General features: G+C 36.2%; 1 protein-coding gene and 1 long non-coding RNA gene across 24 annotated transcripts in view; one reads left to right on the forward strand and one right to left on the reverse strand.

Moving 5' to 3' along the window:
* NRXN1 (neurexin 1) overlaps positions 1 to 12,925 on the reverse strand; it is a 1,115,712-nt gene that overhangs the window by 648,268 nt on the left and 454,519 nt on the right. The gene's annotated exons all lie outside the window — the stretch shown is intronic.
* LOC112672146 (uncharacterized) overlaps positions 1 to 12,925 on the forward strand; it is an 86,666-nt gene that overhangs the window by 36,892 nt on the left and 36,849 nt on the right. The window lies entirely within an intron of this gene.

Raw genomic sequence — 12,925 nt, forward strand, 5'->3', positions numbered from 1 at the left:
ATTTTCTATTCTTCCATGATCTGGTTCCTTTGAAAAGGTGGGATTCTCTTAACACTACTGGTAAAAAATAAATTAAAAAATTTTTAAAACCCCCTTTGATTCCATCCTATTCTCTTTACCTTTTGATTTCAGGATAGCTGTTGTTCCCATGGCTGTCCTATGATACTCTGATTTTGTGTCACACTTATTTTGTGCTCATTTCACTCTGAAGACCAAATTACCTGGCTATGTTATCGAGTGAATACAAAATTTGTTTTGCATTTTAAGGATTCCTTAACTAAGGTTTTCTAAGTTACCTTGTAACTGGAAAATAAAAAATGAGATTTAGCACTAATAGGAATGACATTTTAAGGGTCAGTTTCCAGACTCTAGATTTAGATTTGGCTGCTATAGCCTCCTTGAGTCAGCATAGATTTGAGACCTTTTTTCTTTTCCTCCATGACAACAGATGAAGTCCGGTACAGCAGGGCCAGGCTAGGATAAGATGGGTGAAATGAGTGAGGTACTAACCTGAGATGTAAAATATAAGGGGGGAAGGGAATGCTAAAAACTTAGTAATCAAGGAAAATAATATTTCAATGCAATTTTTTAAATCAATGCAAAAAAAAAATCCTACGGTGAACAAAATATCAAAATTTTACATAAAGTAGAATCAGTATTACTGATTATTCCTCTTGCCTCAGGCTCCAATATGGCCTGGTACAGCACTGCAATACAGTATTTTTCTAGGATTAAAGAGCCCAAATTAATTTGTTAACAATCTATTTATTACAAATGCCAGTAACTAGAAATATTTTGGGGCTAGGGGTGGGGAAAGGAAAGCCATCATTGGAGATCCTTAAAATTAGAACTAAAATACATTTCATTTTTAAGGTGTACCCAAAGGATAATGATAGCAAACAGTCATAGAGTGCTTAGTCAGACACTGTTCTAAGCACTATACTCATTTAATCACCAGCACAACTGGCTGAGATAGAAGAATAAGCCCAGGGATGCAGAATTCCCAGCGGCACACTCATTAAACTGCAGTGTCTATGGGGCTGTGCACAGTGACTCTGGTAAAACTGGAGTCCCCATTTTACAGATGAGGAAAGTGAGCTTATACAGTAAGTGGCAGAACCACGTTCCAAACCCAGGAAGTCTTAATCTAAGGTCTTTGCTCTTAACATTATAGAAAAAAGCCAAGCCCCACAAAGACCAAATATTCTTGCCTATTCCTACCCTCAGCCTTTTTCCCCAAACAATCCTACATAGGAGTTAACTTTGATAATAATAAAGAACACAGATCTTGGCATGAACTTTTACAGACACTAGTCAAACTTTCAAGGCTTGAAAGGCTTGTGTGTGTGTGTGTGTGTGTGTGTGTGTGTGTGTATATATCAAATTCAATGACTTGTCATTGAAATCACCTTGAGACTCAATCATTTTGACATGAGAACTACAATAGATCTCTGTAACACCAGTCAATCTATGGGCCAAATATACAAACTGGACTACCCACCTGAGATATTTTTACAGAATTGTGATCAATTGGTAAAAATTAACTCAATAGCTCACAGGCACTGAAAGGCCTATAGAATCCAATCTCCTAGTCTCTGCCACACGCTGATGAAGTAACTCCTACAGGTATAGTTAGTGTTCTTATATTAAAAAAATATCAAAATGAAATATAATGATTAAATAAATTTCACCCCCATGTTCAATAGCACTATAATTATATGATGTAACTAGAGCATTGTAAAGGATTATAAGCAAAAGAATAAATAATCCAGAATAAATACTTTACATCATGACTAATACATGAGTCCTTTCAAGTAATCACTATCACCAATTCATGCTGTCCATACATGTGGATTTCTGATTATCTGATTTACTACTAAATTGAAGAAAACACAAAAGCTTCAATGGTCCAACTGTATAATATCTACAATTAGTGTATTTTAGGCCTATATTAAGCCAGTATCAGCTTAAAAGAATCTTTGAAGAGTAAGAAAAAGTAAGCTCGGCTCTTGAGAAAATGTTACTCCAGAGAGGAAGAAAGGTTAGGATTTGGGCTGACTGCAGAGTATTGAGAGGAAGAATCAAAGTCAGAGAAACCCAGGAGAAGTATAATATAAAATGCCTTTCTTCCACACAAAATGTGGGTATTTCCATAATATTGGCAAGTAAGTTAGTGCTATTTATTGGCAAGTAAGTTAGTGCTATTTATTATCCAATGGATAATATATATATATATATATATATATATATATTTTTTTTTTTTTTATGATAGTCAGAGAGAGAGAGAGAGAGGCAGAGACATAGGCAGAGGGAGAAGCAGGCTCCATGCACCAGGAGCCCGACATGGGATTCGATCCCGGGTCTCCAGGATCGCACCCTGGACCAAAGGCAGGAGCCAAACCGCTGAGCCACCCAGGGATCCCCTCCAATGGATAATAAATAGCACTAGGATTTATAATTCCATTTGCAATACATTTCTTATAAATGTGATAAATCCAATAATCTTTGGTTCCTTCTTTCTTATGCTAAGGTATCACTGAAGAAAGACTGATTTTAGTGGATTCAGGAGTGCTTGCATTCATAGATGACTTATCTGAGTACTCTCCCTATGAGCTGTTCCTACGAGTCTTTGCTCTGCTCTATGGTTGACTTGCAGAAAGCAACCGAAAGTCCTGGCAGAGGGCTATAGAAGTGATCCACAGGTTGTGAAAAGAAACAGATACAAATGTAGATAGATTAATATAAACCCATCCAAATCAGAAGAAAAACCACTAATGAGCATGTCTGACCAGTGATGGGAGGCTCAAAAGTATTCCTTTTATATATCATTATTATTATACACCTATTTTACGACAAATTTATGATATGACACTTTTTATGATGTCCGTACCATGTTGACTGTTATTAAATAAAGGCTCAAAGTACTGCCAAGGTTCCTGGAAATGATTTTATTTTGAAATCAAAGTGTTTTCTATAACCTAGTCACCTTTCTGATTGAATTAGAGAGAAGTGTGTATTCTAAGACGACACTTCATTCTGGCAAGACGTAAATCTCTCCATATTTGTTGAATGTGTATTGATGGAAAAATATTAATAATGATAACGATCATAATGTAATTGTTTTTCCTGGCATTTTCTCTAAACGAGGGCACTAATGGTAGTACTTTTTATCTTCCTGAGACATACCAGCAAGTAAACAAAAAGTAAGGGAGGTGGGGATGAAAAAAGGGGTTTGGACAGCCACTCATCAATTACAATGTACAGCTGTTTTTGACCAGGTCACAAGAAATTACTTAGCAAATAAAGACTCTCTCCTTAAGAAGCAGGCCTAAGTTTAAATCCAAAAACGGAATGTCTAAACTAAAGCAATATATAAATGTTTGCTGGTCATAGCTTTAGCTATAAACCCAAGGAACTGTTTCATAAAGAATCTAGTTGACACCAGGAAGCTTCTAAAGGAGATACTAGTTTAAATTACGAGAATATAAAATGTTTCCCAGGGTGATACTTAAAGGAAAAGGAGCACAACTCTAATAGCTGATTGCTTCGAAAAGGTAAATTATAAATACCCATTGAGAAGATTAGGTTTGCACAGAGAAGGAAACTCAATCAATAAATCAGAAATTTGGAGAAAACTGTATTAAGTCTTCCAGGTCTTAGGAGTGCCAAGAAAGAAGTGCCTTTTGGATTCTTAAATTCAGCAGAGATAAAATTTGTTAGAGGTTAAGCCTGTAGTTTTATCCTTTGTAATCTTAATTCCTAATCATCCCAGTGTGTTTGTGTTGAAAGTAATGTCTTTTCTTGTTCTCTCTTGATTTTCTGACCCACTAAGTTTATGGCTGCGCACACTTGAGAAATGTGCAGCCCTGCTTGGTTTTGAGTCCTGATAAGTATTTTTTAAGTCTGTAATGAGGTCATAAAATGAGCATTTGTATTTTCATTTGTTTGTAAAAACTATAATTTTTGAGAGGAAAATAAAAATCTAAAAGGATTTAGATCTAAAAGCACTTTACCATTTCACTGCAGAGTAGGAGGTGAACCACAGAATAAACCATGAAGCAGCAAATAACTGCCTGCCACATAGGAAGGAAAAACCATTCAGATGCTTGGAAGGAAGAGTTTAGAAAGAGGAGAAAATAAAAGGAAACGGAGGAAGAGAGAGTGACCCTCCTTAGCAGACTTGAAACTTAAGAAGATCAAACACCCAGATATGACTGGGGAACTCAGAAATATTGGAGCTGCCATCATACTCATCTGTGGAAACTGAAAGCCTCTCAGAGAAGCCCTGGTTTCAGCAAGGTGCTCTATTCACCAATACCTGGAAAGACACGTGTCAATGGCAGAAAGGAATATCCTAGAGAAGCCTCAAAAATCACAGAAGATTGCAGAGAAGTTCTTGGAATCCCCAGATGCACCCAGAAACAATAGGAGAATCAAGAGTTCAGAAGAGTTCTAGAGACCAGACAAGGAAACTTCTAGAATCTTGGACCCAAAGGCAAACACAAAATCCTTCATTCTGAGGGAATTATGTGCCCAAGAGATGAACCAAGGTCACCCATGTCTCAGTCCACAAAGAATGGCCAGAGACTAGACTGGGTGAGGGACATCCAGGAAATCCTGAGGCAATCCCCAGGAAAGCTTTCAAAACAGAAACCCCTCCGTCAGATGCTGGGGAAGGTGGAAAAAGAAATTCTCTCTTCAGAGGCGAAAAAACAAAAACAAAAACTGATAGAGAATTTGAAATCTTAATTGAACATTTACTTAAAATAAATACTTTTAAACAAGAACAAAATGAATGATCTAAAATTGGAAAATTCCTACATCTCTTGCCAACAACCGGAATGGGAAATTAAAAACAAAATTAGTACCTGAAAAAATTAATAATTTACATTTTCTCTGCATATCTTCTTTACATAAATTTCGATATTTTTCCTACTCCCATCCTACTACAGTAGTAAGGCTGTCTGTATAGTGAAAGTTTTATGATGCTTAAAATATGTGGTCAACTCCAGACAGGTAATAAATATGATGCTATGCTAAATTCTACAGCCACAAATCATTTCCAAAGTGCTCTGGACAAAAAGAATATAATATACTATTTTATTTTTTAAGTATAAGGATCTTTCTTGTCTGATCTGGCTTTTTTTTGCTCCTACAAGCATATCTTTTTTTTTTTTTTTAAGCATATCTTTTTCATTAAAAAACAGGCTTATTTAGCCCATCTCTTGTAAGGGTGGTATTATTCATCTCATAGTTAAAGAGAACAATAACAGCTACCACTGATGAATGAATGCCTAGCATGTGCCAGTCAGTATGCCCTGCAGCCATTTTCACTAATTATTATATCAATTCTCCATGACAGATTTTTGTATCTCCATTTACAGGTACGGTAATCAAAGCTTGGAGAGTTTAAGTAACTTTCCCAAAGTCACACTGCTAGTAAAAGCTCATTCCATTATATCACACTAAATCCCAATAAATGAGTTCTAAGAAATGAATGGACCCTGGCAACCTTTGAGACATGGAGAGGTCTGTGAAAAAAAGGCTAATTTTCCTTTTTCCCAATCCAACATTTGTCTTCAGGAGTATTCATTTTCTCAGTAGACAGAACCTACTGGGCACTGGAATGATTTTCAAGGTATTGATAAATTTGACTCTAGTTTCAGCACTGCCATTAATTGTGTGAATTTAGGTAAGTACCTTTTCATTTTTCTCATTTGATCAATAGGAATTACTGTCTTATTTCCTTCTCATCATTGCAAGTATTTCTAGCCTTGTCTTAATTGTAATAAAATTGGATAATACGGAAAGGAACTTTTATGGTGAATCTAAATGCATTGTTATATTTATCTCTAAAATTCACATCAGATGTGAGGATGATTATAGTCCACAATTTCAATGTGTGGATTCTGTGTCAGAGGCTGGGCTGAGTACTAGAGATATAACAAAGAAGATCCTGCCTCTGACCTTGAGTAACTCCCAGCCTGACGGAAGGGGTTAGGAACACACAGAGCTGATTAGAATGTGACATGACAGATAGAAAGAAAAATAATGTTATGAATCTAAAGTCAAACATATTGTTGCCTGCCTGAACCTCAAAAGAAAGACCTAGGTGAAAAGGGTGTGTCACCCCACTAGGTGAGAAATTGTGTGGTGATAGTAATTTTTGAATTGGTTTGTGAGAAATAAAAGCATCCTAGGAGGTATAAGGTGGGTTATTAGATAGTCAAAGAAAATTCAAGACATTTTAATGGCTCATAGTCAATTATAATTATATTTTTATCCATGTTACAAGCAAGTAAAGGTCAATAATGAGCTGTTTATTGGCTATGGAGCCCCCCTGAAGGATGTAAAACTGATAGTTTCATAAAACATTATGGAGAATTTAGGTTTCTTTGACAATGTGAGTTTCTCATTTGTATAATAATAACAGCTACTATGTACTGTTTATTTTCTTTCTACCAAGTATTGTACAAAGAACTTTGTAGGGATATCCTCATTTCATTTTTTTTTTGATAGCCTCATATGGTAAGTATTAGTATTATCTGCATTTCACAGATAAAATAAATCAAGTGTGAGGAAACTAAAATAGGGGATCCCTGGGTGGCACAGCGGTTTAGCGCCTGCCTTTGGCCCAGGGCGCGATCCTGGAGACCCGGATCGAATCCCACGTCGGGCTCCCGGTGCATGGAACCTGCTTCTCCCTCTGCCTGTGTCTCTGCCCCCCACCCCCCCCGCCCCGTATGTGACTATCATAAATAAATAAATAATTTTAAAAAAAGGATTTAAGGACACTAAAATAGCTTGTCCCAACCAAGTCACAAAGAGCCTCATAACTGGAAAGGAAACTGGAACCCAGATAATATAGCCCTTACTCCTAGTTCCTAACTCCTGTCCACTACATGCACCCTGGGCTAGGACAGTGTGTAAACTACAAAGGCAAAAGACTGGGTACACACTGATGTAAAAGCTACTTCTGCAGTTATGAGGAAGACATAATAGGGTGATTTTTTTTTTTTTTTTCCTCAACTGCATTCACTCTAACCACACACGTAAAAGAGGGCTGGTCATAAAGCCATGGATCAAGTGCAAAGTTTAACTTCTTTAGTAAACTCTTCCAATGCAACACTGATTGCTCTAGTAAATCTAGCAGCAAGTGGCTTCTCATTGACTTACAGGGACACAATATGATTGGACTAGTAGAGGGATTATTCAGGGCACTGCACTGCATATTCAGTGAAGGAACTACTGTCATCAGGAGTTTGACAAGTGATTCCACTACATTCAGTGACTTCTGCTATAATCTACCCTCAAAAATTATATATATATAATATAATATAATATAATATAATATAATATAATATAATATAATATAATTATATATAATATAATATATATCTTCATATTATCATATAAAACCATACATGCCATTAAAATTTCCTTGGCTATTTGTATTGCTGCATATGCAAAAATAGCCTCCAAAAGTTTTTCCTTGCATGTGTACAAAAGTACTGAGTTTTAAAAGGCCTTAAACTGCTGATAGAAGATCTGTAAGACTAGTCCATATGTCTTCCAGTATGTCAATAAGCAAATGCTAAGGAAGAGATTAGGAACCTTGTGCGTGTTAAATGTCAGTAAATGGGAACTGTAATGTAAAATGGCATCTAACCAACAGAAATACAATAAACTGATAAGTTTAAGTTCACTTAAACTGTCAAATGACCCTAAGGGCATGTCCCTCAGAACTGCTTGAGGTTTTGGTTTTTTCAAGAAAAGGCAATTCAGTTGTGCACCAAAAGGTTCAGTCTTCAAGGACCTTGCAGTTTCCTCCAGTTTGCAAGTTTGGAAAATGAACGGTTCAGCATATCTCTAATAAAAAATCATTTCCCGAGGCTCCTTTTCTATGCAGGCAAAATCAAATTAACTTCAAACAGAAGAGGTTAGATGCATACAGAAAGGAAGTAACAAACTGTAACATCATCTCGCTCCAGCTCTCTAAGGTCTCTTAATACCTACCCAGGAGAGAAATCCAAATATTAACTTCACCCAAGATCACTGCAAAATCTAACAAGAACTGTGATTTCCAAAAGAGAAAGGCACACAGTGAATTATTCCATTGAGTGGTCAAGGTTCCCACTGATGACACTATATTTCTCTGGATTTTTACTTAACGTTTGTTGAGAATCAACAGGTACCCAGGATCCTTTCACATAACCACAGGTTGTATGGCATCCGCACCTTGATCCTTGGGCACCCACCGTGTCAGGGTTTTCCCATGCTTTGGGTGGAGGAGCTGAAGTGATGTGCTGTCCCCTCTGGGCCATAGACTACTACATGTGCACCACACAGCCTCCCCCAGAGATGATGATGCATTGCACTAATACGTTCTGAGAGCACACTCTTTGGGCTGTATTAGAGCCATATACCACCAAAATGCTTTAGCTTATATGATATATTGTTACATGAGGTAGAAATGGTGGCCAGGGGCATGTTTTAAAGACTCAATTTCTAATGTTTAGTATTGAATGATGTCTATGTCACCTTTTTGGTGGTTTGGAAGACACATTTTGGAATTCTGTTACAGCTGATCTTTGGAATTCAGTGCTTTTACCCATCATGAAAGACATTCTGACTGCATATCATTTTTAACAGGAACACTCAGTAATTGAGCTTCACTTGAGTGTGACACAGAGTGAGTGACAAGGTCTGTGTGCATGGCTGTACAATCAGCCCTGAAATCCAGTCCTCAGCATGGGCTCTGGTGCTGGGCTACATCTTCTCCAGGGGCACCATATGGGATAGTGGTGGGCCCTGGGCAGGAAACATGGGAGCCAACTGGACATGCTTCCTAGAGGCAAAAAGCTCTGTACATCTACTTTTTGTATTCTAATTTTGGATTCTCTTTAATGACAGGGTCTGCATGACTAGAGTTGTATATACCACAGAATGCTGATCTCTCTGTTCACTAATTTTATTGAATGAAATGGTGGAGCAACTTTTAGAAAATTAGCAATTTATAAATTCTAAAAATAGGCATTAGCCTTTCTTCTGTTCTCATTTTTTTATTTATAATTTGTTGCTAGATGCACATTTCATGAGGACAGAGACCACACATATATTTTGCTGACCATTTTTTTCCCCTATGCACCAGGCTTGGACTGTAGAAAAGTGTTCAGTAAATATTTATTCAATGCATTAATAGTCATGCTTCTCTTTAACAGAAGAACTATTTCATCAGCAAATTTTTCTCTGGAAGCAGAGCATGACTTCCTTCAAAACTGTAATTGCTCTCTCTCATAGGCAAAAAAAATAAATTGCATCTAATAATAAGTAATAGCAGTTCTTTTTAAAGAAATGTTTCTAACCTATAGACCTCGCTAAAACCAACCTAGGAAGATGATCTTTATTTACAAAACATGAAAACCAGAGATGGAGAGAATCAAGGAAACAAAGAGAGGGAAGCAGGGGGAAAGAGAAAAAAAATTAGGTTATTAATAGGACTTACCAGTGCATTTTGCATACACATATTTTCAGAAACCTCTTCTTTTCTTTTCTTTTCTTTTCTTTTTTTTTTAGAAACCTCTTTATTAAAAAAAAAAAGAAACCTCTTTATTTTCTAAAGAGAAATCTACCAACACAAAGTTGGGGATGACTATATGTAAATAAGAAAATTTGTATATGACTTATAGATTTAGTATTATTACTTTACAATAACATTTTTATATATATCATAGCTTTTTTAGTGTCAAAATTCCAGGTACAAGTTACTGTCAGTCACAGACTTCACTGGCTATTTTTGACAATGTCATATATACTGAGGTCCAAAACAGACAGGTAGACATACACACATACACACACAAACCCCAAAAGTACTTTTTATAATTCCATTTCAAATTAAAACTAGTGTATTCCTGGGGATCCCTGGGTGGCACAGTGGTTTAGCGCCTGCCTTTGGCCCAGGGCGCAATCCTGGAGACCCGGGATCGAATCCCACATCGGGCTCCTGGTGCATGGAGCCTGCTTCTCCCTCTGCCTATGTCTCTGCCTCTCTCTCTCTCTCTCTCTCTCTCTCTCTGTGACTATCATAAAAAAAAAAAAACAACAAAAAAACCCCACCTAGTGTATTCCTGAATGCCTTCTTGTTGATATTTTTTACTTTTTTTCATTATATTTTACATCATAGGTGTCCAAAATAGCTTGACTTTAAGCTACTTGATTTTTTTTTATTTTTACTTATAAACTTAAATTCATTGCCTCATGTTCACTAATTACCAGACACACCATCACACACACACACAGCCCTTCCAAATGCCTCCAAATTTCCTTTATACATTTTATGTAAATAGATGCAGGTCTTGCACAGTAAAAAGTGAATTTGTTTGCATCCAGTTTGGTCAGGGCATACAATGACAGTGGCTCACTTTTGAAAGCACTGCCAATTCCTACTTCTAAACTAAGGTTTCCCTCATCCCCTTTTTAATTCTTATATCCTCTTTTCTCTGGCCTCCTCACTCTCCCCACTAGCCCCTCTGTGGTTAAGCAGCTTTCCTTTGGAGTTGTAACTTGCAAATACTATACCTCTGTGCTTGAATTTATTACACTCTTGCTAATCTTTTCTGCCACTTTAATCATAAGCTCCTTGTGGTTAGCAGCTACAGTCTCACCCAGAACTTGTATCTATATTTCTATCATGGCAAGTGATAAACTACTACCTATTGGCTGCGAATATTCTGAGCTATCATTACATTTCCTAATCTCAGCATTTTTTCACTTCCAAATCATTCTCAGTGTGATGCTTCACATACGAAAATCAATGAATAAATAATGCCAGCTGATGGACAACTCTGAGAATGGTGTGGAGGAATAAGAGATGAAATTCTAACTTGTTCATTTATCTTCCTGTTACTAGCACAGGTAATTTGGAATCCAAAATAAAATGTCTTTAATATCTGTAAGTATACAATAATTCTCATCAGTAAATAGAAAATTATGAGCTGCATAGACACTACCTGAAGATTTATCTAACAAAGAAATAACTGGTAAAAATATCTAATTCTCAGTAGACTTTTAAGATTGATTTTGCCTTAACATTAGTGCCCTGCAAAATTCCATATTTTAGTTCCTAAGATCACATGATGCAGTGGAATTTCAGTTCTACTTTATTTTAACTAAATATTTAGTTGAAGAATATTAACAAGTAGTTTTATAATTTGTAGCTAAATTTAGCTAAATTAAACATTATATAAAAACACCAATTGAGAATATGTGGGGTATTACATTTATCATTATGATTGAAGGCCTGGAACCAATATAAAGAAAACTCTGCCATAGTACATATAGTCATGGTAATAGTACCTGATGGATACATATTTTTATAGATGCCCAGTGGTATGTCTTTCTGAAGGAAAAAAAAAAAAACTGAATTGAAGTCTCATCCACACAGAATAGTTACATTTTATTGGAATATATAAGTTTTTTTTAAAAATGGAATAGATAGAACAGGTATTAATCAATAAACTTAAGTGCAACATGCAATAATGTGATCTAGTTAACTTTTTATTTGGGCATTTGTGCTTATATAAGCATTAGGAAGTCTGACCTGACTTCTTGAAATAGTTTTTAAATGCAGATGAAAAGCTAGGAAAGCAAATCTAAATTGAGCAAAGAAGGAATTATTCTTCGTAATAGTTTCATAAAATCATTAAAGGCTAAAATTTTGGTGTTACCCACCCCATGACAAGTTCATGAAAAATATTATGAGACATACAATGGCCCTGAATATCCCCAATTTCAATACTGAATTCAATGCCCTAAATGTTCTTGAACTTTTCATTCTTAGAGCCCTTGGGAAAAACTAAGCACATTTTCTATTTTTCATAAATCTCTCTTTTTATATTTGTCACAGCAGGCAAACACTGTCCAGGGGTTAGGACAAGGTTTGTTCTAGAATGTCAATACAGGAAGAGTTAGGGTCTAAAGTTTTTGAAAGGAGTGCTCAGGGGACTCGTTATGAAGCTGCATTTGCACAGACAGCCTGTTGAGTTTTTAAAAGTTTTGTAGTGAGATAATTGTAGCTTCATGTGTAGTTGTGAGAAAGCACAAAGAAATCCCATGTACCTAATACTCATTTTCTCCTAAAATGAAAAATTTTAGAACAATATCATAACCCAGATATGGACAGTGATACAACCCACTTATCTTATTCAGATTCCCCACTTTGTACTCATTTGTAGGGATGTACTGTGAGTGTGCACTCCTGCAATTTTGTCACACATGTGTAGGTTTATGATCTACCACCACAGTCTCATATATTTTTTTTTATTGTATTGCATGGTACAGTATGTAAAAACAGCAAAAGATGCTGAGTTTTTTAAATGTATGCCCTAAATACATATGAGAAGATGTAAATTTTTCACATCAAGGAATTGTACTGTTACTATTCTGATTTGGGATCACTGTAGAGGTGCTGATGACAATTTTAATAGCACTAAATCCACCTTCTTACTACTAACCTTCCCCAACATGCTTTCAACACTGAAGGCATCTGGACTTAGCCTTGCATTAGATATTGTGAAACCATCACTTCATTGCCTCAAGCACATGTTCCATTTTTAGACTTCTTTTCTCATTTGACATGTTCTTCCACAAAGATTATTCAAAAAATTAATATTTTATATTGAAGTCAAGTGATGCTAATCACAACATAAACCCTCCTCATCAAATTGTGAGTAAAATAAAATGCCTAGTTTCGTATTAGCTTCTACTGCAATGCAGCTGCCACTCAGTTTAAAGAGCTGGGAGGAAAACTGATTCTTAGCTACTGTCTTCGGTGACTGAGAAGTCTGGGGTGGCACTGATTTCATTTTATATTTTATGCTGTGAGGGTGGCATTGCTAAATAGGGAGGGCCTATATTAGACTCAGAG

Source organism: Canis lupus, chromosome 10 (assembly GCF_003254725.2).
Source record: "Canis lupus dingo isolate Sandy chromosome 10, ASM325472v2, whole genome shotgun sequence".
NCBI lineage: Eukaryota > Metazoa > Chordata > Mammalia > Carnivora > Canidae > Canis > Canis lupus.